Source organism: Cricetulus griseus, chromosome 8, assembly GCF_003668045.3.
Source record: "Cricetulus griseus strain 17A/GY chromosome 8, alternate assembly CriGri-PICRH-1.0, whole genome shotgun sequence".
In the NCBI taxonomy this organism is placed as follows: Eukaryota; Metazoa; Chordata; class Mammalia; order Rodentia; family Cricetidae; genus Cricetulus; species Cricetulus griseus.
The window spans coordinates 34,069,904-34,096,095 of NC_048601.1; positions in this window are offsets into that span (position 1 = coordinate 34,069,904).

Here is a 26,192-nt window from a genome sequence, read left to right on the forward strand (position 1 = left end):
TGAGGGTGCAGCTCAGGAGGTTTTTGAGAAGAATATGAGCATGTGGTCTAGATATTTGTAATGTTATATTTGAGCAAAGATTGTAGCTGCTTTTTGCCCTTGTCTGAAAAGTCTGTATGAGGCTAAGTTGAAGAGTTTTGAATTAAGTTGAAGAATTTGTAGTGGCAGAGGAACTTTCAAAACGGCCTGCCTGTCATCGTTGTCATATAGTCATTAATGTTCACTCTTCTACAGATCCAAAATGAAAAGGAGAAAGTTGAGAAAGGAAAAATACAAAGTATACAGTTTGAGGAGAAGTGGTACATCAGGAAATGGAATGGAGTAAAGTCATATGTGCCATGGGTTAAGAAATTAAAGAAAAGCCTAATGCTAAATGAAATAAATGAAGTGGTGACCTTAGGATAAGACCCCACCCAGCTAAGCTTCCACCTTGTAAAAAGGAATTAAAGAAAAGCTTAGGGCTGGTTATGGTGGTGCATGTCATTGTTAATCCCAGAGCTTTCCAGAAGAGGCAGGGGGATCTCTGATTTATTTTTAAATTTTAATTTTACAGAGAATTACAGGTAGGATAATGCCATGAGTCTCTGACAAGACTTTGAACTTTTTTTAAATTAATTGATTTATTTTTCTTCTCTCTCATATTACATCCTGACCAGTTTCCATTTCTTCTCCTCTCAGCCCCCTACAAACCCAAATCTACTTATCGTATGTTTCCTTTCTAAAAAGAGCAGGCCTCCCAGGGATATTAACCAAACATGGTGTAACAACTAGGCTAGGCACATATCTAGCCTTGGCACATATATCTCATATTAAGGCTGGTCAAGGCAATCCAGTAGTAGGAAAAGGGGGTGCCAAAAGCAGGCAAAAATCAGAGAGAGCCCTTGCTTCCACTATTAGGAGTCCCACAAGAACATCAACTACACACCATAACATATCCAGAGGGCCAAAGTCAGACCTTTACTATCTCCCTGGTTGTCACATCAGTCTCTGTGAGCCCCTATGAGCCTTTGTTAGTTAATTCTGTGGGCTGGATTCTTATAGTGTCCTTGACACTTCTGGCTCCTATAACCCTTCCTCCCACTCTTCCATGGGATTCCCCAAGCTCCACCTAATGTTTAGCTCTGTGTCTCTGCATCTGCTGGATAAATCCTCTGTGATGATGATTATGCTAGGTGCTGGTCTACAGGTATAGCAGAATATCATTAGGAATCATTACATTGACTTTTTTTGCCAGTCTTTTGTGCTTACATTCTAGGTGTCTTTTCTATGCAGCCTCTGGTTCCTGGTCATCCAGGTAGTGTCAGGCAATGGATTCCTCTCATGACATGGATTTCAAGTTGGACCAGTCACTAGTTGGCCACTCCTGCAAGTTTTTTACTTGCACCTTTACTCCTGCATGTCTTGCAGGCAGGGCAAATTGATGTTTGGACATTACTTTTAATATGTATGATAAGCTTTTATTTTTATGTAAATTTATTTACTTATTTATTTTACAACTTAGCTGAAATTTCCCCTTCCTCCTTCCTTCCCATGCCCTCCCCCTATACCCACCTCTGTTCAATACCCCAATCCACTTATCCTTTGTTTCTCTTTAGAAAACTACAGGTCTCCCATGAGTATCAACAAAACATGGCATATCAAGTTGTACTAAGACTAAGCATATACCCATGTATTAATGCTGGGCAAGGTCAGCCAATATGGGTAATTCAGGTTGCCAAATCCATTAAAAGAAGTATGAGAAAGCCCATATTCCAACTGTTGAGTACCACAAGAAGACCAAGCTACACAAATATACAGGCAGAGTGCCTAGGTCAGTCCCATGTGGGCTCTCTGGTTGTCATTTCCATCTCTGTGAGACCCTAAAATCTTATGTTTGTTGATACTTTTGAGTTTTATTTTGGTACTCTTTACCCTTCTGGATTCTACAATTCTTTCTCTCCTTCTAAAGTATTCCCCTAGTTCTACCTAATGTTTGGTTGTGGGTCTGTATCTGTATCTGATGACAACTGAGCTAAGCACCAATCTGGTCATAGGATGTGGCCAGTTCAGGAGATATATCTGCTTTTGCTAGAAGCCTTAGCTGTCGTCATCCTTGGAGATTCCTTTGTGCCTGGCTTTTACCTGACTCTGAAATGACCCTCTATCCAGTAGTCTATTTCAGTACTTGCCCCATCCAATACCCTAAATTGATTGCTTATGTTCTCATCTCCACTTATCCTCAGTCCACTTGCAAAATCTCTACTATTTCTCCTTTGCAGAAAGATCCATTTGTCCCATCATGAGCCTTCCTAGCTTGTTACCTTGCCTCTCTGAGTCTGTGAATTGTAGTATGATTATCATTTACTTTATAGGTAGTATCCACTTATGAGTGAGTACATAGCTTGTTTGCCTTTCTCAGTCTGGTTTACCTCACTCAGGAAAATATTTTCTAGTTCCATCCATTTGCCTTCAAATTTGGTGTCATTGTTGTTAACAGCTGAGTAATACTCCATTGTGTAAATGTACTACATTTTCTTTATCCATACTTTGGTTGTGGGACATCTAGGTTGTTTCCTGGTTCTGGCTTTTTACAAATAAAGCTGCTACAAACATAGTTGAGCAAGCATTTTTGTGGAATGATTGAATATCCTTTGGGTATATTCTAAAGAATGGAATATCAGGGCTTTGTGGTAGATTGATTCCCCGTTTTCTAAGAAACCACCATATTGATTTTCAGAATGGCTGTACAAGTTTGCACTCCCACCAGCAATAGAGGCATGTTCCCCTAGCTCCACATCCTCTCCAGCATGAGCTGTCCCTTGTGTTTTTGATTTTAGCTATTCTGACCAGTATAAAATGGAATCTTAGAATTGTTTTGATTCAAATTTCCTTGATGGCAAAGGATGTTGAGCATCTCCTTAAGTATTTCTCAGCCATTTGATAATATTCTGTTGAGAATTCTATTTAGATCTGTACACTATTTTTAATTCAATAATTGGTTTACTGATATATAATTTTTTGAATAGATCCACATCTACCACCCTGCACAAAACTCAAGTCTAAGAAGATCAAAAACCTCCACATAGATCCAGATGCACTAAACCTGATAGAAAAGAAAGTGGTAAATAATTGGGAATATATTGACACAGGAGATGTTTTCCTGAACAGAATACCAATAGCACAGGCACTAAATTGACAGTTAATAAATTGTACCTTATGAAATTGAAAGTTTCTATAAGGCAAAGGACCACATTAATAGGACAAAATGACAGCCTACATAATGAGAAAAGATCTTCACCATTTCCACATCTGACAGAGGACTGATCTCCAAATTATGTATAGAAATTTGTACTTTTAACAGTACTGAAACCCTGAAAGACTATAGGGACCTTTGAAGTTGGAGTAGATACATTTTGCATTACTAGGGGGCCAGGGAGTAGAATTTGGTGGTTAGAATGGAAACATCCAGAAAAGGGAAAAGCAATATTAAGGGGTATGACCTTGTCGGAGTAGGTGTGGTCTTATTGCAGGAAGAGTGTCACCGGGGTTTCAGAAGCTCAAGCCAGGTTCAGTGTTTCTGAAGATCCCGATGTAGAACTCTGACTGGTTCTCCAGCACCATGTCTGCCTGTGTGTTTCCATTCTTTCCACCATGGTGATAATGGAGTAAACTTCTGAACTGTGAGCCACCCCCAATTAAATGTTTTCATTTATAAGAGTGGCTGTAGTCCTGGCATCACCACAGCAATAAAAACCCTAACATATCTACTTTTTCCCTGCTAACTTCATACTTGTCCTTCCCTTCTCTCACTTTCTCATAAAAAACAAAAACACCAAACAAACAAACAAAACCCCAATCATACAAAAATATACCAAAAACAAAACCAAAAGCATACAAGAAGCATGGAATTAATTTTATATTGGCCAGCAATAGAAAAAGGTCACAGCTGCTTAAACTCTGATAAATTGGACAATCTTATAAATTCTTGTAACTGAATGTGGGGTTGTGAAAAATTTGGCAACAATGGAGGGGTTTCTAACAGTGCAACAATCTAAAAACAATTCAAAATCAAACACATTATGAACCCCATGTATTTCTGGCATTGCTTACACAAGCTGCATCATGGAACCTCCCTGCTGCTTTGGTTCTGAACACACATCAAATGCACTCAGTACACCCTATCATGCCACACATGCCTATGTACTCCATTGGCAATACACTTGCTTAGAGATGGAGCTATTTTATGCTACACATTTTGTATCGTGCATATAGAGACTGCTTCCCACCTTCTTGAAACATAACCATTTAATTTTGAAAACCTAGGCCTTTAATATTTCTAAGCCATTATTCCTCAGCATGTAAAATTAAAGTTCTATGTTTGTAGGTTGTTTTGTGTTAGAGTGCTTCATTTTTAAAATTGTTGTTTGAGTAGCTGACTTCAGTTTATTAAAAAAAATCATTCCGTGAATTTTGGCTTGGAGCCAGGAGAGAATTTACAAATACTTATTTAATGGGCCTGGATATATTTCTGCAATTCTTTTAACATAAGGGAACTTATGAAATATTTTTTCCATTTAAAAATTATATGTAGGTATGTGGACACAAATGCAAGTGTCCATGGAGGCCAGAATCATCAGATGTCCTGGGGCTGAATTTACAGACAGTTATGATTCAATATGTAGATGCTGGCAATATAAACATGGTCTTTTAAATGAGCAGGCAGTGCACTTAATTGTGGAGCTGTCTCTCCTGTCATATTTCTGCCATTTTGCATTATTTATGTGAAGCACAAAATAAAAGTTCTGATAACAAAATCAAAATGTCAATCAACCTTAAACATACAAATGCTTCTTCATGTTCTGCAGGATCAAATATTCAGTCAAGATTTAATCCCTCATGTGTAGATAAACAAGCACATTCATCCTATTGGTATGAAAATTTACTTTCATCTTTAATAGTTAAAAATACATATACATGAAATAATTTATTTAAATGATTTTAGGACTCATCATCAGCATATATTTAACCTGAATGCCTATTTTATATACTACAATAGACAGTTTCATGGGTTAAAAGGTTCAGAAGTGGTAAAAGTTTAAGAAGTCCAATTCTAAGAAAAGAGTGTCTTGTCTTCTTAATACATTTTCTCCCAGGAACTAATTCAGTAATGAAGTCAATTTTTACTGCATTTCCTAGCTCACCATTTTCTTCCAGGAACTTCCTAATAGTTCAGAAATACAGCATGTTGTAGTGACTCTGTTCTCATTACTATTATTATATCTAAAAATTTGCTAGAAAGTGTGACTCCAAATTCTGTGCATTCATAATTTACAATTGAGCACATGTAAAGTAGTTTGGTTCTCATGGATGTTGCAGTGTAGTGAGGAGGAAAAGCACATCATAAATGCAAGGTAGGTTCTTGATTTCTATGACTTCTTACAAACAAGTAACATAGCAACAGCAACAGAGAGATACAGAGAAGAAAGAGATGTTACTGGTAGAAAATATTTAAGAAGGGCTTTTAGATCCTGGAATTAAACAAGACCAGTGCAGCATCAGCTGATGAATACAGTCAGAAAGAGAAGTAACACAAAATTATTTCAGAGTGTCAGGATATAGCTAGGATATAATATCTTAGATAAGAACAGGTTACATCACTAATAAACAAACAAAAAATAAATGGGAAAGTGATTTGTTGCTTGTGTCACTTGTAGAATCATATGATGTCAGGTATCATCACAGACATAGCTACATCTTGCATCAGGCTCTGATGTCATCCTTATCATTAACTCTGATGTAATGCAAAACCCCCACTTATCAACCATGGATAGTGTATTTTTTCTTTTTCTGGACAATGCTATTCTTTTCTCCAACATGGTTAAGATATACATCAATTCACCACTCTGTCCTACTTTTGTAGTTTCAAGGGCTGCTTCCATGTTAATCTTCCTCATCTGTTGTAGGTTTCAAGCCATGGTCAAATCTTCTAGGGCCTTAAGAGTAAACAACTATTTTCTATTTTCATTTTACGAATGTCCCTGTTCTAGAACATGGATATTTATTCCCAAGAGCAATAAAAAACAACAATATAGTAATACCAACCCTAGAAAAACCACTATAACTCATCTTGAAGCATGCCATAACTTAGCTGTTCAATGTTTCAGATTGTAATAGTGTGAGCCATCCTATGGTTGAATAGTTAGAATGGCTATTGCTGGAGTCAGAAGATTTTGTGATAAGGGCATTTGTTGAAAATACATAAAATGACTTCCCAGATCCTGTCTTTGCTTCATGTGATCTCATTGTGTATTCACATCTACTGCTTGAATGCTGAGGCAACACTCTAGAACCAGGTTTATAGGAATTCTGTCAAGGCACTCATGTAAAGTAAGAGCCTTGGAAGCAGAGAGGTGATCAGCTTCAAAATGCAATTGTCAACAATTGTAAATATTTCACAAAAAGCCCCCATAAACTCATTATCATCATCAAGTGAGCTCAAGTGAACTATTCTTTAATCTGTTTCTGCCATACCATTTGGGGCAGAGATCAACTTTAAATCTCCCCAAAAGAGAAATTTCACAGATGTGTTAAGAGTCCAAAAGTGGTGAGTTCCTTTCACCTCTGAGGAACATAAGGGTTCTGACAGGAGGAAAGGCTCTAATGATTCATGGGTTCTTTGGTAAAATGTGGCATCCACTGAAGTGAATTACAGACTCCAATCTGTCTGTAAAGATAACAACAATACACCAAGAACTATAAAATCTTAAATTAACAGAACTTAAACCATCTACAAATTACAACTCTATTTTATTATCATTATAAATGATTGCAAAATAAAATGTGCTTTGAAAATCCTATTTATTCATTAACTGCACTTATACTTAATAACTACTGGAGCTTAGTAACCTCCCAGTGGATGACTTACTTTTTATTTTGTACTGTAAGTTTATAGAATGTTAAAAATACAAAGAGAAGTAGCTATAACTACTAGTTATAAAGACAATTCCCCACGATATTCTTTATATCTAATTATATAAAAAGATGTATTTTCTTCTTAGGGTCTGTGTGTGTGTGTGTGTGTGTGTGTGTGTGTGTGTGTGTGTGTGTTTGTGTTTGTGTTTGTGTATGTATGTGTGTGTACTTATGCATGTGTGTGTGCATACATGCACTTGTGTGTGTGAATGTGTGTATGTGTGTGCATACTCATGGTAGTCAGAGGAGGGCATTGGATTCCCTGAAGATGGAATTAGACTTGCTGGTAGGTGTGAGCTACCTGAAGTAGATAATTACAACTAAATTTGGGACCTTTGTAAGAGCAGTGAGTGCTCCTAAATGTCCATCATTTTTGTCTATTATTGGTCAACATCCTTAAACATCAGGGAAATGCAAATCAAAACTACTCAGAGATACTACCTTACACCTGCCATTAGGGCTAACATCAAAAATACTGAGAAGAGCTTATGTTGGAAAGGATGTGAAGTCAGAGGAACACTCCTCCACTACTGGTAGGAGTGCAAACTTGAACAGCCACTTTGGAAATCAGAATGGAGATTTTCTCAGAAAATGGGGAGTCAATCTACTTTAAGACCCAGTGATACCACTCTTGCGCATACACCCACAAGATTCTCAATCATAACATAAGGACACTTGCTCAACAATGTTTACAGCAGCATTATTTGTAATATCCAGAACCTGGAAACAACCTAGATGCCCCTAAATCAAAGAATGGATTTTTTTTTTAAGTGATACATTTACACAATGGAGTACTACTCAGTGGAAAAAAAAAACAAAATTATGATGTCATGAAATGTTCAGGCAAATGGATGGAACTAGAAGAAACAATCCTGAGTATGGTAAACCAGACTCAGAAAGACAAACCCAGTATGTATTCAATAAGAAGTGATATTAGATATAAGACTACAGTTCACAGTTCCAAGAACAAGATAACAATGAGGTCCCTGAGAGTGACACATGGATAGACCTGAGAAGGAGAACTAGATGAGATCTCCTGGGTAAACAGGGGTAAGGGGAAACATAAAGGAGAAGGAAAGGACAGTTAGGACATGAGGGAATAGGATGGTCGATGTGGGGAGGAATGTAGAGCAATGAAAGAGATACCTTAATAGAAAGAACCACTATGGGGTTAGGGAGAAACCTGGTGTTATGGAAATTAACCAGAAGCCACAAGGATGACACAAGCTAAGACTCCTGGAAATAGTTGAGAGGATGCCTCAACTGGACTATCCCTGTGATTAGATTAGTGAATGCCTCAATTATCAACATAAAACATTCATCCCAATGGAACCAGATGCAGAGATCCTCAACCAATCACCAGGCCAAGCTCTGGGAATATAATTAAAGAGACAGCTGAACCAAGCACTTGAAACCCAGCTCATGAACTCTAGACCAACAGCTCTGGAGTCTCCATGAGACCGAACTAGGTCCTCTATTGGAGATAGTAGTGAAGATTGGACTATCTGAAGGGCCTCTGGCAGTAGGACCGGGAACTAACTCTGGTACATGAGCTAGCTTGTTGGAGCCTATTCCTTATGGTGGGAAGCCATGACCAGCTTTAATGCATGGGAGAGGGGCTTGGTACTGCCACAATTTACTGTGCCAGATTTTGTTGACTCCTAGGAGAGTAGTCAGTGTTCTTACTACTGAACCATCTCTCCAAATCCAAGCTGTTCACATGCACCACAAAGTGAGTTAAATAGCTGATTCCCAAAGGAATGCATGCATATTTCTATAACAGCTGGTGTCAGAAGTGGGAAATATAACAGAATACATAATAAGAATATGATTGGTATTTTATTGTGAAGGATTACTTACACAGAAAACCCAGGTGAGTCTTGGAAGCCTTTCAAGACCCTACCAGAACCCTGAAAAGAGGGTGAGAGCCTCCTTCCCAGTTCTTTTTTCCCTATCCCTTCTGCCTACCTGTGACCATGCCCAAACAGGCAGAGTCAGCACTACAGGTACATGGGAATTCTCCCTACAATCATCCATTCCTCCCAACTGATAAGGGCTTCCACAGAGAGTTAATAAGGTCTGGTACATTAAATTGGGGCAGGACCAAGCCTCTCCCCCATGCCCCTGTGTTAGGGCTGATCTTGGCACCACCTCACAGGGAATGTGCTTCAACAAGACAGCTCATGTGCCAGGATTTGATCCTGGTCCTACTGCCAGGGTACCCTCAGAGAGCCAAAGTTACATAACTGTCTCCCACACACAGAGGGCCTAGTTTTGTCCCATAGAGACTCCACAGCTGATGGTTCAGTGTTCATGAATTTCCAAGATCTTGGTTCAGCTGTCTCTGTAGGTTTGTCCATCATGATCTTGGCCTGCCTTGCTCATGTGTTCCCCGCTTCTTCTCTTTGACTGGATTCCTGGAGTTCAGTCTGGTTCTTGGTTGTAGAACTCTGCGTATGGTTCCATCAGTTACTGGGTGAAGTCTCTATGATGATTGTTGGGGTATCACCCATTCTGATTACAGGAATAGACCAGTATAGACATCCTCTCCACTATTGATAGGAGTCTTAGCTGATGTCATTATTGTGGATTCTTAGGAATTTCCCAAGCACCAGGTTTCTTTCTAACCCTATAGTGCCTTTCTCTATCGAGGTATCTCTTTCCTTGCTCTCCTTCTCCACACTCCTGAACCATCCCATTCCTTCATGTTCTCATCTCCCATTCCCTCCCCTTTACTGACCCTTTTGCTCGAAGTTTACCCAGAAGATCTCATTTAATTCTCCTCCCCAGAGTGAACCATTCATCCCTCTTAGGGTCCTCCTTGTTACCTAGCTTATCTGGAGCTCTGGATTATAGTCTGGTTATACTTTGCTTTACATCTAATAACCACTTATGAGTGAGTGCATACAGTGTTTGTGTTTTTGAGTCAGAGTTACCTCACTCTGGATTTTTTTCCTAGTACTAACCATTTCCCTGCAAATTTCTTGATGTCATTGTTTTTTTACATCCAAATAATACTCCATTGTGTAAATGTACCATATTTTCTTTAACCATTTTTCAGTTGAGGGGCATCTAGGTTGTTTCCAGATTCTGCCTATTACAAATAATGTTGTTATAAATATTTTTGAGCAAGTGTCCTTGGGGTATGATTGTGTATCCTTTTGGTACATTCAAAGAGTGTTATTACTGGATCTTGAAGAACATATGTGATTTTTAAGATTTATTTTTATTTTGCCTGCATATGTATATGTAAATCACATGTGTTTTGTTCATTCTGATAATTTCATGATGTAGATGCAGATAAAGTCATCTTATGTGCCTCGAGCAAATTTGATTTTTAAGGTTTATTTTTATTTTGCGTGAATATGTGTGTATATACACCATGTGTGTGCAGTGGCTACAGATGCCAAAAAGAGGGTATTGGATTATGTGGAACTGGAGTGACAGATGGTTGTTATTCATCATGTGGGTAATGTGAACTGAAAACATGTGTGTTGGAAGAGCAGCCAGTGTTCTTAAAAACAGCAACTGAAAAATTTCTAAAAGCCTTTCTAAGTAATATTTGCCCTCCTATCATAACTATAGTATTTTTAATTTTATTTTACAAAAAAGAACAATATTCACATCTCCATTTCCTTAGAGTTTGCAACTTTTTCTTATTTTATTAACTAATTTTATCTTTATAATACCTGAATGCTATGCTGAGCAGATGTTAAGATGACATTTAAATTTTGTATTACATTAAAAATATAATTTTGGGTTATGCAACACACACATAGTTGTCAGAGGACAAATTGTACAGTCTCTCTCAACCATGTGGACTTCATTAGTCACACTCAGGTTCTCAGGTTGGTAGAGGATGCCTTTAACTCTAGTGCCATCTCGCTGGCCCAAAATGCCCCTTAGACATAGGAGTGAACAAAGGTAAATGCATTTGTCCATGTTCTCTTCTCAATCATACACAATTAGGAGATTTACATTCAGTTTTAAAGTCTCTGCTCTAAGACTATAAGTTTTTCCTATGAAATCATTAGACACATAAACCTTTGACTTGCCTAAGGAACTGGAAGAGCAAGAACAATGCAAGGGGAACCTATATTCCAAACTTAAGTGTGGCTAATGGTCTTTGTATTTTTTTTTTGAAAATGGAATTTCTCAGCACATAACCCTTGTTATTCCAATCATGGTATCTGATTAGGGCCAAGGAAGCTGCTTAGTAAAGTAATCCAGTTCCTTTTGACTTTGGTAGACTAGACAGTTCATTTCTGTGCAGAAGTGGTCCTCGTGTCAAAGCAATAATTCATATATCAATAAAGCAAATTGATTAGAGACCAACGAATGGCACCACCTCTGGTGCTGCATACAATTTATTTCACAGGGATAGGATACATTCATGAGAAATTTATGCTATTAATATGTAATTATGTAACATAATATTTATTTAAAATACACTTGTTTTATAATTCTAAATGCATTATAAATTTATGTTTATCATATGTACACAATATAATGTTGGTATATGTTTAGTAAATACATAAGTAGATTATGTTTTCTTAATGACAATTGAACCTAGGGAGGAAAAACAATGCTCTAAGGAAGACCCCCCCTGAAGAAAGCAGGCTTCTTTAGAAATATATGTATAATTCAGGCTTGAAAAATGTACTTTGTTTTCAATCTCCATTTTCTCTCATCTGAATATTTGAGAAGTATCCTTAGACTAAGGAGCCCCTCCCCAAGAATTCCTTGGTTTTAAGGGATGATAAGTCTAGTCAGATGTCTATTTAAAGTCAGAAATGAGACCATAAAAAAAGGAGTAAGTTGAAGATTTGAGAATCCCAAGAATAGAGATTTGGATGTGTATACACCCCTGATGATGGTGCAGCAGTTTCTGAGATGAAGGGGTGGTGGGAGGAGGTAAGAGGAGGTGGGAGGGGGAACTGTGGTTGTAGTGTAAAATGAATTTTAAAAAAAGTACAAAATGGAAAAAAAGGCACAGGATCCTGAAGGGTATGCTACTCCACCAAAGGACTTTCTGGGAACATCATAAACATACTCAGTTGAGCAGTTGAGGTTCTCTGAGAGGGTCACATTCTCCACTGTCATACTTCATCAATGACCCAGCTTAGAGAGAACTCAGAGATCAAACTCACTTGTCCCCACACTCCAGTTCAGCCCACTTTGTTTTAGATGCCCTCACTCTACACTCCCACTTAGACCCTTCTCCTCTTCCCTGGGAGTATTCACAAATATGTGACACCATTCACTCAAAATTTATAAAGCAGTGTTCATGTTAGAAGCAGTGTTCATGCTAGTATTCTGGGGCTCCATCTATACAAGAGAATGGGAAACTGGACTTAACATTCATCACACAAGGCCAATCAATGCAAAATATTTATACTTCACATGGTAGGAAAATCTACCCCATTTCATCAGTTATTTGAGTGATTAAGGCCAAAGAAATATTCAAGTCTGATTGTTAAATAACTAAAAATGAAGAAGTTAATTTAAAGAAGAACATAGATGGTTATTTAACCTAAAAACAATCTAGGTTCTGCCTGTATGATTTTTTCCCCATAATGGTTGATAGATAATCAATTTGATTGGCTGACTTTAAGTTTAGAATAAGAAAACAGCTTTCTTGTATTTTAATTATTGAGTGTAAAACATAGTTACCTCAAGTTACTCTATATTAATTTTCCTGCTTATACACAACCTCAACAAATTTGTGAGAATTGTAGACAAATGGTCTGGCAGCAAATCCTTTGATAGACCCTTCCCATGTAATGGAAGACTTACCAAGCAATCATCTGAGATACCAACTCTTATATCAACAGGGAGAAGCCATGAGTGAACACAACAAAGTAGGAAAGACTTTTTATCTGTGGTTAGTTTTCACAAACATGAAATGAGTACTGTGGGCATTACAACCCCTTGTATTACTCCTTGTATCACTCACACCATGTATTACTCCTCTTCAATATGGTTTTGTCCTTTTATTATTTGGATACCTGTGAAACCATGTGATTTTACTGTTATGCCAGCAATAATTATTCAGTGACAAATGGGTCTTCTGCTTCTCTTCCTCCCTTTTTCAATTTCTTTTTACTTTCTCTTTCTTTCTTCCTTTCTTTCTTTCCTTCTCTCCTTTTCTCTCCCTCTTTCTTTCTTTCTTTCTTTCTTTCTTCCTTTCTTCCCTTCCTTTTTTTGAGAAACAATGGTGACCTCAAATATTCTATAACACAAAGAGTAACATTGACTGCCTGATCCTTTGGCCACCACCACTGATAGAAGACAACTGTCAATATTTTCTTAGCAGCATAAACATCCATTATTGTCCCCCAGTACTATATCTACAATGATCCTTTTAGGTAGGTATCACAAGGCAGTAGATTTGACAGAAAATAGCAATTTTTAAACAATAAATTTGAAACTCATCATTGACTTTTAAATTAATATCTTGGAAAATACCTAGCACATTTTTGTCAATAAATATTTGTGGACTCAATGAAATAATTCAAGTATGGAACAAATTCTGACATAGATCAGAATTTGAGTTTCTAAATAAATTAAAATGGAAAAAATATACCTGTGAGAAACAGTCTCTCTCTCTCTCTTTGTGTGTGTGTGTGTGTGTGTTGCTGTTATTATTGTTGTATCTTGGAGGAGGAGGGAGAGCGGAATGTAAAGAAAACTGAAGTAGATTTAGTGACAAAGATCACAGAGGGCTGTTTGTGGAGATGTGAAGCAAGAAAGGAAACTGAGTGGAGTCTTGGGTGCTTCTATGACATTATTCCTATGCTATCTGACTTAGACTGTTTTAGGAACTCCTCAGGGACAAGGCATAAGAATCTCCACTGCTCTTTAATAGAATGCAGAGTTTACTTATCTAGGATGCCAGAACACTGGGGTCTGCATCTCAGTAGGTTGAAAGGAGGGGTTTGTCATATTTTGGCTTATATGTTACGAGGACTATTTGTTACTGGTCACCCCACAAGAGCCACGCTCATCAGATAATTAATTTTTGAGATTTATTTTTCTTATTTTTAAATTATGTTTACAGGCATGTGTCAGTTGGCATGTGAGTTTTATTGCCCATGGAATTCAGAGAGGACATTAGAACCCCAAGATTTGGAGTTGTAGGCAGTTCAGAACCATCTAGAGTAGATACTTCAAACTGAATTCAGCCTTTTGCAACAGCAGCAAGTGCTTTAAACTGATGAGCCATCACTTGATGCCCCATCAATTATCATTATCATCATCATCATCACTGTCATCATCATCATCATAGCTAGTCAATATTGAAAACCTAGAACTTCCCTCACACAAGGCAAATATTTTGTCCATTGTGCTATATCACAGTTCACTACTGTGTCCTTTGAATGATTTCTTTCATTGAAACATCAATTATGAATATGTGTGCTTGAGTATGAAGACCTATGTGCAGGTGCTCAAGCAGGCCAGAGAGGCTATCAGATTCCCTGGCACCAGAATTACAGGAGGTTATGAGATGCCTGACATGGGTACAGGGAACTGAACTAGGGTCCTTTATAAGACAAGTCCTCTTAATTACTGAGCCATCTCTCCAACTCTATTTCTATTAACTAATCTTCCTCTCTTCAGCCTTATAATATACATACAAGTCTCAGCAGTTCATAACAGGGAGCCAACACATCTCCTAAGGGGTAATGATAATCAGGAAAAACAGAAGTTGCAAATCACGTCTACTGAATGTCAAAGAAATGCCAAGGAAAATGAACCCGGAGAAGACGCATGGAGGGATTGTTGCTTTAGAGTCTCACTTCTGTCATGATCTTTTATGTTTGTGTCAACTCAACACTAAAGCCTTTACATTTAGATTCTGGGTGTTAATTCATGAAAAATTGAATGTGCAACTTATATAATTTAAACCTAAGACATATTGAAAAGATAATTGCAATCAGTACTGAAGAATTTCACTTAAGCTTGAATGAAGCTGTTCAAAAATAAATATTAATAAGGTGATTAAATAAATTAATATATTAAATTAAAATAAAGCAATAAATTAAAATAAAGTCCACCTACATACTTTTGTAGATAAACTGGTTACATATTCTAAATGGTATAAATGCATCAAAAATGGAATATAAACATGTCTATCAGAACTTAATAAGGCAAGGTAAACAGATATATTACATGATCATTAAGTACCCAATTTTAAAATGGCCAGGTAAGTTTCCACATGTAAGCTAATTCAGTAAAATGAATCTTTTGAATGGCATAGTTAGCTCTGCTATAATTTATATAAACTAAATTAACTTCAGATTAATGTAAAAAACATGAATTAGCCTTTCCTATAACTCAGATTTCCCTTGTGGTCCTCACATTTAGTACAAATTAATGGTATCTTACTATTCTCTTATTTTTTTCATTCATCACAGAATTTAACTATGTACCACTGCCCAGGCCTTTTTCTAAAGACCACATTTTACATGAATGAATCAAATAGAACTCTCTTGAGCTCACTACCTAGCAAGATAAATGAGTAGGCAGTCAAAAACCAAACAAAGAAACAAAGAAATCCCACAAATGTTCGAAAATTCATTTGGTTTTTATTACAGAAAGCTGGAATCAACCAATATGGAAGGTTGGGACCTAACACATGTCTTCTCCAAGAATAGCAATCACTTGTAACTACTGCCCAGTATTGCTAGCCCATAAAAACTATTGGGACATCTTCAGTGCGCTCCATATTATTCACGTGTTGGAAATATCAATGTTGATGAAATACACTTTTATTTGAGAGTTTGTATTTGAATATGAACACATTCAATACATTATTTGCAAAGTAATGTTGAAAATTCTGTTTTGTTAATGTGGAAACGAAACAAATTCCTATTGAAATCATTACAGAACAGAGATTCTGGTTGAGAATCACGTTGGACATTAACTCCATTTATGCAGTTAAACAGCCATACATAATTAGGTGAGATTTTCATATTCTGTTCTGTAAAATGAGAGGACAGGCAAAAGATTCTTTAAATTTTTCTAGCAATAGTGTTAGTTTCTGAAACCACTTCTTATGATGCACTGGTTTTTGTTGGGGGAAAATGAGATAGCAGGGGATATAAAAAATGTCAACACCATGCACAGTTTTGAGTAACATGATTAATTCAGGAAACATGGTTCTCTTGCTGAGGTAGCTATTGTGGTAGTTTATAAGCTGATTCAGTCCTGGCCCTGTTCATTCTGGATGAGGGGTTGAATTGTGCCCATGTTATTTTGCATCTGGATCACATGTTGAGATCTTAGAAAACTTGCTCAGAGCCATAATATATACTATGGAATCATAATGAATGGCCAAAGCACAACTCTGCACCTTCCCTTATATTTTCCAAGGTGATAATGACATTTCAAAGGATGAGAAATTAGCAATCTATGACCCTGAGTAAAGACAGCAGGAAACAGAGACTGATGCTGACAGAGGCTAGATGCTTGGTAAGGGAAACAAGGATGCTCTGAGATACTGATAGTTGGGGATGATTGCTACAATAGCAGAACCATCTTCATCCTCACTGTTAGTGAGACCATATTAACAAATTGATCACATAAATTATCTATTCTTGTCTTCACAGTTCTTTCTGCATAAAATTTAAATTAAAATAATAACTCTCACCATTTTACAGCTATTGCAAAAAAAGAATAAAAGAAAAATTAAAATGTCTGATTCTACAATATCAAATGGACATAGCCGTGAGATACCTAACAGATGCCTCATACTGAAAATTATATGTTCTTTATCTTTCATCCTTAAAGTAAATTTGACCAAAATTGGTGAATTTGATGAGGATGATGTGGACAAATTAACTAAAAAGGTGGGTATGTCATAAATTGACATGGTATAAGAGACATAATATGAATACTAGATCCAATATTTCTGTTTTGATTTCCTTTCCCACTTCAGGGGATCTTCATCCTCCTTAGAGATCCTTCCAGAGGCTGTCTACAGAGTTGGCATGATTCTCATGTCAAAGTTGTCTCACTATGCAAAAATTGCCAACTGTATATCTGGCTGACTCATGAAGAACCTGCTTGTGCAGACACCACCCACCTCTCACATGTGGAACTCTGATACCGCACTGAATGCTCCCACATTGAAAACTCCAGTTCACAAATCCAACCCATAGTGTAACACTGACAAGTAATAATATTATGACTGTAACTCACATTGCTCAATTGTACACCAAGAGCCCTGTGAAAACACTATTTTTAGTGGCACTAACTTTCAATACAGTGTGTGTGTGTGTGTGTGTGTGTGTGTGAGAGAGAGAGAGAGAGAGAGAGAGAGAGAGAGAGAGAGAGAGAGAGAGAGAGAAGGAGAGAGAGAGAGAGATGTGGAGAGAGAGAGAGATGTTAAGGTCTGGAGGTTTGTACATTCAGACAGGATGTGAGGTGGCTGGGCAGAGAAAGGAATATAGGCGAAGGAAACAAGAAGGAAGCTGGGGAAGTAAAAGTTGGCCTAGGCTTGCTCCTTCTTCTCTCTGATCTCTCAGCATTTTCCCCAATATCTGACTCTGGACTTTTATTATTAAGACCCAATAGAACACATGTTACACATATTTATGAAGATCTAAAGGCAGATTGCAGGAAATGATCTCTCCATTCACTATTTCAGTTCTGGGGGTTGAACACAGGTTGACAGCAAGTGCTTTTTATCTTTTGAGCCATCTGGTTGGTCATTTAGTCATTTTTAAAAATGATTTATTCCAAGAAAAAAAAGAAAGAAACACAGAACTAGAAGAAGGCAAAGGAGGCAAAAGAGAAGAGTAGAAGGCAATGGAAGAGGAGGAGTAGAGGAAGAATGAGGAAAAGGGGCAGAAGCAAGCAGAAGCAGCTGAAAGGATGTCATGAATTGCTGATAAGTGATTTTTTTATTCATCTAATGCCAGTGCCCAAGACACAATTCAAGAACCTGTAGAAAAGGAAATGATGATCCCCTTCATCAGTTCTTACTTACAATTCATAAGGTCTGGGGTATTTTACTTATCTTGTATCTTTTCATGTCAGCTTTATTTCTGCTAGTAAATAGGTCCATTTAATTACAGAAACTAATCTGTGAGACTACCATCATGAACTGAAAAGTGATAAAAACGTTTAATAAAAATAATTTCCAGAAATAGAGAACTCAATTTCTTGCCATTCTTGTCCTCAACAATGTCTTAATTTAGTTTTCAAAAGACCTTATGATCCCCTTTAAGATGGAAGCCTACTAGAGATAATTGCTAGTCCTTGTTAGTGGTTTCCATTCCTAGTTTCACTCTGTCAAAACTGGTTAGTGTCTTGTTAGTCTCAGGCTCCTTTTATGGCTCTCTGAACCCCTGCCTACATTGTGTATTCTTTTGTCTTTCCTCTTCCCATTTTTCTCTCTTTTTGCTATGATCTTCTTGTCCTAGAAAAGGTAATTTCACACATACTGAATTACTGCAATTTAGGTCAGACAGACCAGGAACCATGAAAATAAGTTCTTTATTTAGACAAAAAAAAAAAAGAAAAAAAGCTTCTGATCTATTTCTCCTGCTAAGCTTGTGAGAGCCTCACCTTCTCTGGTGTTATGGAGATTGAGAAAAGAGATATTTTTAAAGTGCTCTTTTAGGAAGTCCAGAGAGGGACCAAATACATTGGTACATTTCCATAAAATGATGCTTGTAACAAGTAAGATCACATTATGGGAGAAAAGAGCCTGTGATTTGGATGCTATTGTTGAGCTTTTATTAAACCTGGATCTCACTGAGATTTTCTTTATAGTTATAGAGGAGTTTGGAGTATTACAATATACTACTCATGTTTGGGAGAGATCTGGGGGGGGGTTATATGGAATTATTTGGATGGACTAAACTTAATTTTATATCTGCTTGTAAATATTTTCCTTTCAGGAAATTCTACAAACAGTATACATTCACAAACAACAAGAATGTTGTTGTTTTAGCAAATACATAATGTTATTTTATAAGAAAAGAAACTAAGAAACCAGTTATTTAAGCAAATGATCAAACCACAAGTGCTATGGCCAGGATTAAGCCAAATTCAAAAGGCCAGCAAGTTCTAACTCCATAAATTTCCATCAGATCCTGCATGTACCTCCCAACATCCCAGCATTGACTCTATTAGGAATTACCACCCACTATTTGAATATTATGAGTTACCAAGGCCACACTCATCTGGCTTTATATGTCTCAGTCTGAAACCCCAAACAGCACCAGGTAATTTACAGTTTCCTCCATAATTAAAATGTATATACTAATGCCAGAGGACAAGTTGATTTTTGACAGGGCAAACTACATCAATTCAAACATTACTTAGAATACACAAGATAGTTGACTACTGAGCTTTGTATATGGGACACATTCTATATTTAAATTCCTTACAGAGCATCTGAAGCTAAATCAAGCCTGTTGTCAGTATTTTATAAAAGGCAGCAATAACATTACAATTTCCCCAATCTTACACTAGCAATATTCAAAGGAGGATAATTCCATCTCAGTAAGCAAATTTTCCCTCAAATCCAGCCATCTACATCATTTGTTTATTGTGGTCCAGTGAACTAAGAAAAAGACCAAGAATGCAGTTATCGGTCATTTCCAGTGACAGATGCAGATGGGATCAGTCAGATGATACAGTCATGACTATGCTGGAGTTCACAATGAAAGGCAGAACCAACAACTAAATGTTGCACAGGTGACTCTACTTACCAAAATAAAAGTAAGAAAGGATGATCAAAAAATACAAAGTCAAATCTTTAGGTTTTAACTTCATAGTCTGATAAATATGAATTATTCCAGAAATTTCTAAGAGATACTTGCTCTGAGTAAAATAACCAAGAGTGATATGATCAGTTGTAGTTGGCTTCATTTCTTTTCTGATGCTTAATGGTCATGTTGCCACTTAATAAGAAAGAAAAATCCTACTGTATTTATTTGCTAAAATTTCAAAAATGGAGACCTGGGTGTCCTGGCATATCCCTTCCATTCCAGTACATAGGAAGTTGAGGCAGGCAGATGTCTGTCAGTTATAGGCTACCTTGCTCTACATAGTGAGTTCCAGACTACTCAGGGCTATATAGGAAAAATATGTCTCAAAAGTAAGTAGGTAAAACAGACAAACATGATATGTACTCACTCATATGTGGATTTTGAACATAGAGTAAGAGATTACCAGCCTATAATACACACTTCCCTAAAAGAGACAAGTAGTAAACAAGTAGGACCCTAAAAGAGACAAACTTTGTCCCCTGGAGAAAGGGAAAGGGTCATGATCCCCTGAGCAAATTGAGAGCATGGGAAGAGGGTGGAGGGAGCTATGAGAATGAGAAGGGAAGAAGAGGAAGGATGCAAAGGTCATGAGGGAGCAGAAAGGTTGAGTCAGGTATAGATTAGAAGAAAGGATATGCGATGGTAGGGTTTTATTTGGGGGAGTGGTAGGGGAGAAGGGGAGGGAGAAGGGAACTGGGATTGTCATGTAATTCAATCGTGTTTGTAACTCAAAAAAAAAAGGAAAATAAGTAAGTAGGTAAACAAATAGATAAATATGTACATACATAGAATGACCCATGAGATAGATCTGCAGGTAAAAAGCATTTGCTGTCAAACCTGATAACCTAAATTCTATCCCTGAGACCCGGTAGCACGAATAATAAGAGACCCAGAGACAGATATTGGCATTCAAGCTTCAACCTGAAGATCAGAAAAGCAATGTAGCTGGTCTCTGGCTCTTACTCCATCTCAGACTGAAAGGTGATTATGGCTCCACCAAACCTCAGACTGCTACATCTCCTCAGCATGGCTATAGAATCCCAACACTTCAATGTTTTCCTCTCCTCAATGTGGATGGAGAATGAATCTCATCTCTGAGACCCTGTTCTTGTCTTGTTTTTTGTTTGTTTGTTTGTTTTTGTTTTTGTTTTGTTTTGCTTTTTGAGACAGGGTTTCTCTGAGTAGTTTTGGAGCCTATCTTGGCACTCGCTCTGGAGACCAGGCTGGCCTCGAACTCACCTGCCTCTGCCTCCTGAGTGCTGGGATTAGAGGTGTGTGCCACCAATGCCCAGCCTGTTACACTTCACTCTTATGTAGGCTATGGTGGTCTTGAACTAACAGAGATCTGTCTACCTCTAAATCCTGAGTCCTGGGATTAAAGATGTGTACCACAACTACCTGATCTCTATAGCCTGAGCCTGACTTTGCTTTCTGGATCCTCAGGAAAGCATTGATAAGTCATAAATAATGTATCACCACAGTGATTTAAGGAGAAAACACACTCTGGCATATCATCCTCTGATCTTTAGACATCCCAAGTAAATAAATAAATGCAATGGCCATGTTGAAAAACAACTGTAGATAATACAAAAGAGTAGTATACAATCTGTGACCTATCATAATGGTTCAAGCTATAATTCTCTTTCTGCTACATTTCATACTAATAAAAGCACAGCTAAAGTCACAGTTGGGTATGGGTATCTAAAGTTACAATGGAAAACTGATGCAAAGAACCATTCTACTGAGTTCTCTTCCTCCCCCACTCAGAGATGAATCAGAAATGATGTGGATGTTTTCTGCAGCATTACATAGGGGCATTGAATCTTTTAAATTCATGACTTGATGTTCAACATTCTTGGTGATTATTTTAATCACATCACACACAGAAGCACTTCAGTCATCCAGTATCTCCCAGGAGGCACAGCCTCAATTGCTATCTCTAATCTTTTCAGAGCACCCTCTTCGGCTAGTGTTCATTAATTAAACATCCTTTTGCCGATGTTCGTTTTGGCTGCTGTTCCCCTAGAAGCTTCATGATCACTTGTCATTCTATTACGTCCTTTATTCCAACTATACTGGTTCATCTTCAATTATTTCCTTCTTTCAGAACTATTTTCCTTTCTTACAATATTCTTTGATGACTTGATAAGTCTCTACAATCAAATTCCACCTCATTTATTTAAATTACTATTCTCAAAAGCATAGCAGATCATTCTTTGTAATCATTTCCTTAGTCCCTAGAGGAGTTTAAAACTCTGATATTCACTGTAAGCATACAAAAGTAAATGTGCAGATTAAAGAGTAAAAGAAAAACAACCAAGCCAAGAGCCAAGCTGGATATCACAAATCAATGTTAGAAAAGGCAGAGATTAGAATAATAATATTGATTTACTTCTCTGTTTTGTCCATTGAATTTATTCACTCAATGGACAAGTATTTATTTAGTATGAATAGTATAACAAACAAGGTAAAAACAACATTTTTGTGAGAACACCTGTCTGAATGTTAGTCACACCTACATGCTGTACTTATGAGGTTCCCCTTAACTCTGTAGAAAGAGATAGTTTTTTTTTTTTCTTTTTCATGAATCTGAGCTGCATTAAGACTCTGACAGAACTCTGACAGACTCTGACTCTGATGCTATGTGAGTCCTGAAATTGGGTCACTGAGGCCACAGTTTCTGACTTGTTATTACAGAACCTTCTGTGGGCCTCAAGAGAAGTCTGACACCTCTGAGGCCACCACAATGCAAGGAAGTACAAATTGGCAGGTAAAAGAAATACAGTCCTATGACTTTGCTTGAGTTCATTAACAACAGCCCTCAACATCCTGCCACCTAGTTCAGTGTACTACCTCAATAGAGGATCCCCATCTTTGACTCAGACTGCCCTAGCTATGTTTTATGAAATAGAGACAAGCCATTCATTTAAACTCATGAATAGCTTCTATTTCTCTCCCTTCCTACTCCCTTTTCTCTCAAGATTTATGTATTTTTGTTTAAAAAGTTTTGTTCATTTTACACACCAAACACAGTTCCCCTTCTCTCCCCTCCTCCTGCTCCCCACTCCACCTTCTCCCCATCCACTTCTCAGAAAGAGTAAGGCTTCCTATGGGTGTCAACAAAGTCTGGCATATCAAGTTGAGACAGGACCAAGCCCCTTTCGTTTTTTTGTCAAGGCTGAACAAGATTTCCCTCCAGAGGGAATGCACTAGAGATAAATTCTGGTTCTCATTGCCAGTGACCCCAAAGGCTGCCCAACCCACAGAACTGTCACTCATATTCAGAGTGCCTAGTTAAGGCCTAGGCAGGCCCCCCAGCTGTCAGTCCAGAGTCAGTGAGCTCCCACTAACTTGGATCAGCTGTCTCTCTGGATTTCCCTATTGTGGTCTTGACTGTTTTGCTCATATAATCTCCCATCCTTCTTTTCACCTGGACTCTAGGAGCTTGGTCCAGTGATTATCTGTGGATCTCTGCATCTGCCTCCATCAGTTACTAGATGAAGGTTCTATGATAACAATTAGGGTGATCATAATTCTGTTTTGCCTGAATGTATGTCTGTGTATCACATGGCTGGTTCCTGGTACCTGTGGGATCAGGAAGAGGCCACTGGATTCCCTACAACTGAAGATGGCTATGAGCCTCTGTTGGGGTTTTGGGAACAGAACTCAGGTCCTGTGTAAGAGAATCAGGTACTCTAAATGGCTGAGCCATCTCTCCAATCCTTAGAGTAGTATTATATTCAGCAATAAGTTATTGATGTAGTCCATGTCTCGAGAAATACTCACCCCCTATAGCTAAAGATAGAAACATATTAAGGAATAATAATTAAAGTACATATTGCAATGCAATCAATGTTTTCATATACTTCGTTATATTTTTGTTAGTAAGTATATTCTAGGAAGCCCTGTTATAAGACCTTTATATAAATCATGAAGAATATCCACTCACAAAATTTCACTACCACTTCCTAGAAAACAGAAGACACAAATCTGGGCATATTAGAGTGTGGGAAGACCCACAAATTCTGGAAAGCCCACAAAGACTAGGAAGCAAGTACTAGAACTTTCAAATTTACACTACACATACCTTTGAACTTTAATATTCAATTTAGGAGGTTTTCTTTACAGCCTCTTGATTTTGCTTTAAATAAGAATGGCAGTCACAATGTTAAAAAATGATAATGTACCAGTATATCAACTGATGCATTACTAATTCATAAAAATCTTATGTAAGTATGTATTTTTCATTTTTTATCACACAACAAAGGCCAGTAGGAATGGCTCAGAATGAAAAGCACTTGCTATTGTTCCAGAGGACCTGAGAACAGTTACCAGCATCCAAATAGAGGAGCTTATAACTCTCCGTAATTACAGCTACCATCTTCTGACCACAGATCCATTACACATGTAAAAGATGCATAGACAAACACACTCACATATGCATAAATTAAAAATATGGTGGTTGGAGAGATGTGTCAGTAACTAAGTACATAGTTCTCTAACAAAGGATTGCAGTATGGTTTTCTGTAGCCATCTGTACAGCGCACAACCACCCCACTGATAACTTCAGCTACTGGAGATCTGTTGTCTCTGAGGATACCTGCACTTATGTACAGATACTCTCCACTCAAATACACTGTGGTGATTTGAATTGGTATGGCACCATATACTCATGTGTTTGAATGCTTGATCCATAGGGAGTTGCACAATTAGAAGGTATGGCCTGTTCATGGGAGGTGTGGCGTTATTGGAGGACATGTGTCACTGTAGAGTGGGCTTTGAGGTCCTACATGCTCAAGCTATGTCCAATGTGGGATATAGGTCTCTGATGAGGATGTCCTTCTGTATGCTGTAAATATGTGTTGCTTTTATTGGTTGATGAATAAAGCTTCCAACCTGTGAAAAAGAATTAAAGAAAAGCTTAGAGCCAGGTGTGGTGGTATGCACCTATAATCCCAATACTCAGGAGGCAGAGATTGATGAAACTCTAAATTCAAGGCCAGCTTGGCCTATAGAGAGAATTTCGGGATAGCAAAGTTTGTGCAGAGAGGGAAACTATTTAAAACAGAAAGCTAATGAAGATATAAATTAATGAAAGGTCTATGTTCTAAGTCCCAGCAAGCCGCAGAATTTAGCAGCTTCAGCCATGTGGTTCTGGCTTTAGAGTCAAGAATAGAATAAGGGGGTTATGGAATCTCTCTGCAAGACTAAGGGAAGTTACTAAGACCAAGCATGTGTCACGGGTATCATTGAATGGAGACACAGAGTGGCCACTGCATGAAGCTATGAAAGTGAAGCCTGGATTACCTTGGGGACCATAAGATGTTAGAGATATGGGATACCTGCAGAGGGAAGCTGCTAACAGGGGGTGGAACTAGTCCAAGAAAATGACTGTGTTGCAAGAAGATAAAAGGAGTTAGAGATCTGAAAAGCATTTTGACATCAGACATGGAGATGCAGAGTTTGGAGTTTTCCCAGATGATTTTTGGTCTTGCTTTGATCTAGTATTTTCTCACTATCTTCCCTCTCCTTCATTTTGGTAGAGTAATTTGTCTCCTTAGAGATTATATGGTGTAAGCATGTGATCTGTCTTCTCTAAAACTTGGTTTTATAAGTGATTATAATTAAGAGATTCCATGAATCTTAGGAGAAACTCCGGACGTTTAAACGCTGTTGAGAATTTGCTAGACTATAGAAACTTTTAAAGTTGGACTAAATGCATTATGTTATGGCTACAAGTTTATGGGAGGCAGGAAGTGGAATGTGGTGACTTGGATAGGTATGGCCCCCATAGACTCACATGTTTGGCCCATAGGCAGTGGTGCTATTAGGAAATGTGACCTTGTTAGAGTAGGTGTGGCCTTGTGAGAAGACATGTGTCACTGTAGGGGCCAGTTTTCATGTCTCACATGCTCAAGCTATGCCCAGTGTGGGACAGTCTCCTATTGCTACCTGTTGATCAAGATTTTGAACTCTCAGCTCCTTCTTCATCACCATGTCTGCCTACATTCTGTCATATTTCTCTCTATGACTATAATGAAATAAACCTCTGTAAGCCAGACGATGAGATTCCTCTGGTAGCTCTGAAAATCTGACCCCTTGGCTTGCACTACTCACTCAGGATTGCTATATTCTTAGGCTTGCAAATAATAAGAGCTTCACTAGCCCTCACCTAGACTGATTTTTCCCTTTCCTAGAGGTGGTTGTATTCTGGCTGTCTATAGTTAACTAATTCAGTGCTTTGAATGTTAGGAAAACTCTAGTTTGGTCAGGTTATTTTTATTTCTGATACCAGTGGGGAAACTGAATGGCCTAACCATCTACAGAGCAAGGGATCTCTTAGCACAATCATAGGATAGCTCTTTGATGCCATTAGGATTCTTTCAGGTCTCTTTGTTGCTTAGACATAACCTATCTATGACCTTTATCTCATGATGATAAGGTAAGAGAAACAGA